This window comes from Pinus tabuliformis, chromosome Q, assembly GCF_031772625.1.
Source record: "Pinus tabuliformis cultivar Carrire ecotype Pingquan chromosome Q, CPIR1, whole genome shotgun sequence".
NCBI classification, from domain to species: Eukaryota; Viridiplantae; Streptophyta; class Pinopsida; order Pinales; family Pinaceae; genus Pinus; species Pinus tabuliformis.
This window is the reverse complement of record NC_142296.1, coordinates 825,484,161-825,489,787: the sequence shown is the minus strand read 5'-3', so window position 1 is coordinate 825,489,787 and position 5,627 is coordinate 825,484,161.

The window sequence follows — 5,627 nt, the reverse complement described above, 5'->3', positions numbered from 1 at the left end:
CTTTTCTCCTTTGGAACATATACATATGCATCACATCCAAATACCCTCATATGTGAAAGAGAAGGTTTCTTACCATTCCATACCTTTTGTGGATTTTTTATCCTCCAACGTTGATGAAGGTGATTTGTTGACCAGGTAACATGCAGTCTCCACCGCCTCTACCCAGAATTCTTGTCCTAACATGGCAGCATTGAGCATGCTTCTTGCCTTTTCCAGTAATGTCTTGTTCATTCTTTCTACAACTCCATTTTTCTGAGGTGTGTATGGAGTAGTCTTTTCCCTTCCTATACCACACTTCTTACAGAACTCTTCAAATTCCTTCTTGCAAAAATCTCCACCGTTATCTGTCCTCAACACCTTTATCTTCTTCTCTGTCTAGTTGTCCATCAAAGCCTTAAATTATTTAAACTTGTCAAAGACTTGAGATTTCTTCCTGGGGAAATATATCCATGTATTCCTTGAGAAGTCATCTATAATTGATACATAGTACACAGACTTACGCAGTGATGGAACCGACATAGGTCCAAAAAAATCATTGTGCACAAGCTCTAATATTTGTTTTTCCCTCTTAGCTCCAGAGGGGAAACTCACCTGATTCTACTTCCCATATACACAATTTTCACAGAAATAAAAATCTAGAGAGAAATTATACATACCTTCTACCATACCATTACCATAAATTATTTAAAGGCCCTTCTCTCCAATATGTCCAAGCCTTTAATGTCATAGCATGGTCATTTCTCCAGAGACCACTAGATTTTATGCTCCACTTTTAGGAACCACAGAATTGTTGCACCCATCAATAATAGTGCTACCCTAAAGCTTGTACAGAGTTCCAATTTGAACTCCCCACATCAATACCAGTTCTCCCCAAACCATCTTGCAAGTATCTTTCTCAAACATTATTTTTACACCTACACCATCTAGCTTTCTTACAGAAATCCGTTTTTTGGCCAATGCAGGAATATACAGAACACCCAGAAGTGTTCTAATCCTTCCACCTTTCAACTTCAACTTGACTTTTCCATGAACAATGATTATAGCCATCTTGTCACCCCCTAAGAATACATCATCACCATCATATTTATCATACTCAAAGAACTACTCTCTATGGGGAGTTAAGTAAAAGGATGCACCTAAGTCAATCAACCATGCCTCATGATCTAAATGTGTACTTGAAGAAGAATCCAAGTACACATCCTCACCTTCATCTGAGGTGGCTTTGCCTCTGTAGAAGGAGCATCATTAGATCCCTTTCCTTTCTCAGGAGCTTTAGATTTACATTACCTTTTGAAGTTCCCTTCCTTTCCACATTTCTAGTACACCTTTATAGGTTTTCCTAGAGATTTAGATCTCCCTCTAGATTTAGATCTCCCACTCAAGGACTTATTTTTGTTTGTGTTCTGGGACCGTCCTCGTACAGACAAGGAATCACCATTCTAGCGCTCCATATTTTTCCGTCTCATCTCCTCCGACAACAAGGATGAGACTACTTCATCAAACTACAAGGAAAATGCATTGCTACCTATTACAATAGCAAGACTATCCCACAAATATGGTAGAGAAAACAAAAAACTAATGCACTTATCTTCATCTGAAATTTTAATATCAACATATAATAACTAGCATACCATAGTATTAAAGGCATTTGGATTCTCTGTAACCGAGTCTCCATCTTTCATCCTCATGTTATACATATTTTTATGTAGGAACAATTTATTCACCAGAGACTTAGATTGGTACAAAGTCCCTAACTTGTCCCACAAATCCTTTGTCGAAGCTTCCCCTGATACATTCAGAAATACTGAATTTAAGACACAAGTGTATTGTGCTCTTTGCCTTCTGATACAACTTCACCCAATCTTCAGCTGACATTGTTGTTGTTTTAGTACCTGGATCTATCGTGATCCAATGATCTTTATCCACTAGCAGATCCTCCATCTTGAGTTTCCACAACTTAAAACTATGACCATTAAATTTTTTGATCTTTATCTTTCCACTACTTGCCCTCTTCTTTCACCATAAGAATCGATCCCACAGATCTCCCACTTAACAGGGTCTACCACAGGCCCGAGAAAAACCCCTCAGCAATAAAGGTGTCCCCTTGAATCTGAAAGTTGGATCTAATACCAAATGTAGGTTTTAACCCCGTACAGAAATTACCTACATAGGAATTCTAAAAAATATAAAATAAACAATGGTGAGAGCATAAAACATAAAACAGATATACACAGATATTTTCCCCTGGATCCCAAAACCGAGGCTACCAGATTGATTTTTCATTATATTCATTTCAATGTTACAATACATATATATACATTTCAAAGCATCCATAAACCCCAATCCATTAACCCTAGATTAGAACATAATCGTAGTTTCCTTAACCGGAACTACAAAATACCATGGACAGAAAAGAAACTTTCCCAAAACCATGTGTGAAATCTATGCACAAAACCATAGGTAGGTCCGCCCACCTAATATAAGGTCCAAAAAAATAATAATTCTCAGGGAAATGCCCTGGAACCTATGCAGGGGGGGTACCATACCCCTACAAACCCCCCGATGGGGGGGCTACCGCCCGACACAACATACAGGGGGGACTACCAACCCCCTATGACCCCCCCCCCCCCCCCCCACATGTGGGGTAGTTGTGGAAAGAATATAACACACACCCAACACCCAAAAATTTGGATCTACATGCTATATATAATCATCTCAGAAGGGAAGATATTCAATCAGTATCATCTATTGTCTCAACAGCTGCAGATTAATCTGAACAAGGCAAAAACAACACCACACGGCAAGCAAAAACAATTTTACATGTCCACCTACTTCCTAGATGGAATATGTGCTTGCAATGAATTCCTTAGTCTGGAATTGAAATGGACACCCACAGAGCCCCATATCCACATTTATTACAACTTTTTGGCAGAATGCAGCTACTGGGGAATATATGACAGAATTTTTGAGCACTTCTTAAAGGCCTTCTATCAAATTATCTTTGAACATGATACCCCTTTCATTTCCCATGAGGAAATGAATACCTTGGTAGAAGTAGCAGATTGGTTTGCCTCACTAGATAGTACATACCTCAGAGTGTTTGGTCGTCATAAACCACCTCATCTCTTATCGAGGTATGCCATAGATAAAGTAGTCATACAAGGGGTTGCCTATCATCTTTTCACAGGTCTATCTTCAATCTTATAAAGAAAGGAGAAGGCACCTTGGCCTTCATTTCCTTTGTTTTTTGGATCCTATGAGATCAAGAGCTTGAAGATCGTAGAAGTTGAAGTGAAAGAACTTGAAAGCCTTAAGTTCGGTACAATGCACTTCCATAGATATGATCCCAGAGGAGTTTGCAAGAGACATTGTGCCAAGTTGAACTTTTTATGGCCATATGATACTTATTCCAAGCCGAAGGAAGAGAAGATTAATAATTTATACAATGCCTCCGATCACATGTACCAGGAAAAGAGGCAGGCCCTTCCAGTATAATTCCTAAGCAGAGTGTTACTCAAGAAGGGAAGAAACAAGAACAATGCACTCTAGTGAGAATAAAGTATAAGAGGAAGGTTTCTCTTTATCTAGAAGAGGAGAAGAGTCAAAAGTTCAAAGAATATCCAATCATTCTAAAAGCAGTCATGGAAGCAGAAAGGAGTAGAAAGCAGCAAGAAGCAGAGAAGAGGTAATAAGAAGAACAAAAGCGGGAGGATGAACAGGTGTAGAAGGAAGAGAAAGAAAGGAAGAAATGTAGACACATGAAGATCTAAGAAATAATTAAGATGAATAAGTAAGGTTTAAATTAGATGAATAATAGAAGAAATAGCTGGAAGAGGAAGAAAACATGCAAAAGTAGGATCAAGAGCTTGCACAAGAAATTAAGGTGTAGATACAGGCCCAGGACATGGATATTGTGTAGGTGGAGTAGACCATAGAGGAATACATCATGCCTATTGCAAAAAATGTCAACATTCAGCCTCCACCTCCCCTCAAAGGTTGCCACATCCAGGTGATGAAACGGGAATCTCTCGTTCAAATGATGATATGGTCATGGATATTTCCAACCTAACCTTTGATCAACTCAAGAATAAGATAGTACAAGAAAGGAGGAAATATTTCCCTAATGACCTGGTTCATCCTGCTTTCATCCACACAAAGAAGGTGATTGTTACCAATGCTAGGAGGAATCTAAAGACAATTGTAGTAGTAAACTTGGCCTTTGTCTGAGCTGCAAAAGCAAACACAACTTCTTGATGGCAGAAAACTAGAAATTGGAAAAATATCTAGATGTTGCAAGACAACAAATAGATCATCTCCAAGTTGAGAACCAAATATTTTATTCCACGGATTCTCACTTGAAATAGCTTCAAGCAACAATATATGATAAGATCCAAGCATTGGGAGACAGCATGAGGCATCTTTACAAAGAGATGATAACCTTGCATAAGGAAGTAGTTCCCTTACATGACATGCAAAAGACATCACTAGAAAATGTGAAATCTCTAAAAGCAATCCAAGTAGCCATTAGCGCGATCCAAGAATGGGGCACCAAGTACAGGAATGCACCAGAAAAATTGTCCAGGAAAGCAAGACAAGAAGCAGAATTGGAGAAGGTCGAGGTAAGAATGCTCGTGCAAAGTAACAAGCGACTTGGTACTTTTTTGGCCAACATTATAGTTGCCTATGCATGGTTGTACAATGTTTTGGACTACTTGGTCAGAACACACAAGATCCATTCGATTGGACCATTTGTAGAGACAAACGGAAGAAACATCGTCAGGTAGGAAATCCAAGAATATTTGAACAGTTTGAAGCAGGTCACTACTAGAGAAGACTTGGATATCACCAAACATAACATGCAGAAGTATGTAGTTGGACCTGCTAAGGTTAATATGAAACTATCATTATTATGAAATGAGGCACAAACTGGATTCAAACCCATTTACCTAGATGTTATGGAAGCAAGAGTAAGATATCATCCAAATATTCCTACATTTTTTTAGGACATAGTTGCATAATATAAAGCTTGGCATCAATATGTCACTATAGAATTACAAGTTGAAGTTGTTGAGCTAGAGTTTCCTCAAACTCAAGCTTAATGTATTAATTTTTTTCTTATTAGGCTCTCACCATTTTTTCCTCATATGGATTTTGTCTTATTGTATTGGAAAATAATAAAGTGTAAATGTAAGTAAAGTCCAAGAGTTAAATGTGGAATGTGAAGAGTCATTAGTTAGAGTAAAGACAAAATAAGTGCAAGAGTTGTGATAGAAGCTCAAAGGTTGCAAAGGGGGATGAAGACTCATCACATTTGTTATAAATAAACCCTCATAACTCAAACCAGGGGCTTGGAACCTAAGCTTCTTGCCTTGGATTCTCTAGTCTAGCATAGGAAGAGTATAATTCTTTGGAGAAGCAAGTAGTGGATTCTTGTTCCACTATTGGGGACAGTGTAATATCATTATAACTATACGCTTAGAACTTTCACTTAATGATTAGAACCTCTCAGAGTCGACATACTTTCAAGCATATATCGTCAATGTTGTAACGCTACTCTTTATATATTTTTGGTGTATGTTATTTAATTTACACTAATGTTAATGAACTTGTTCATTTACTTTAGTATG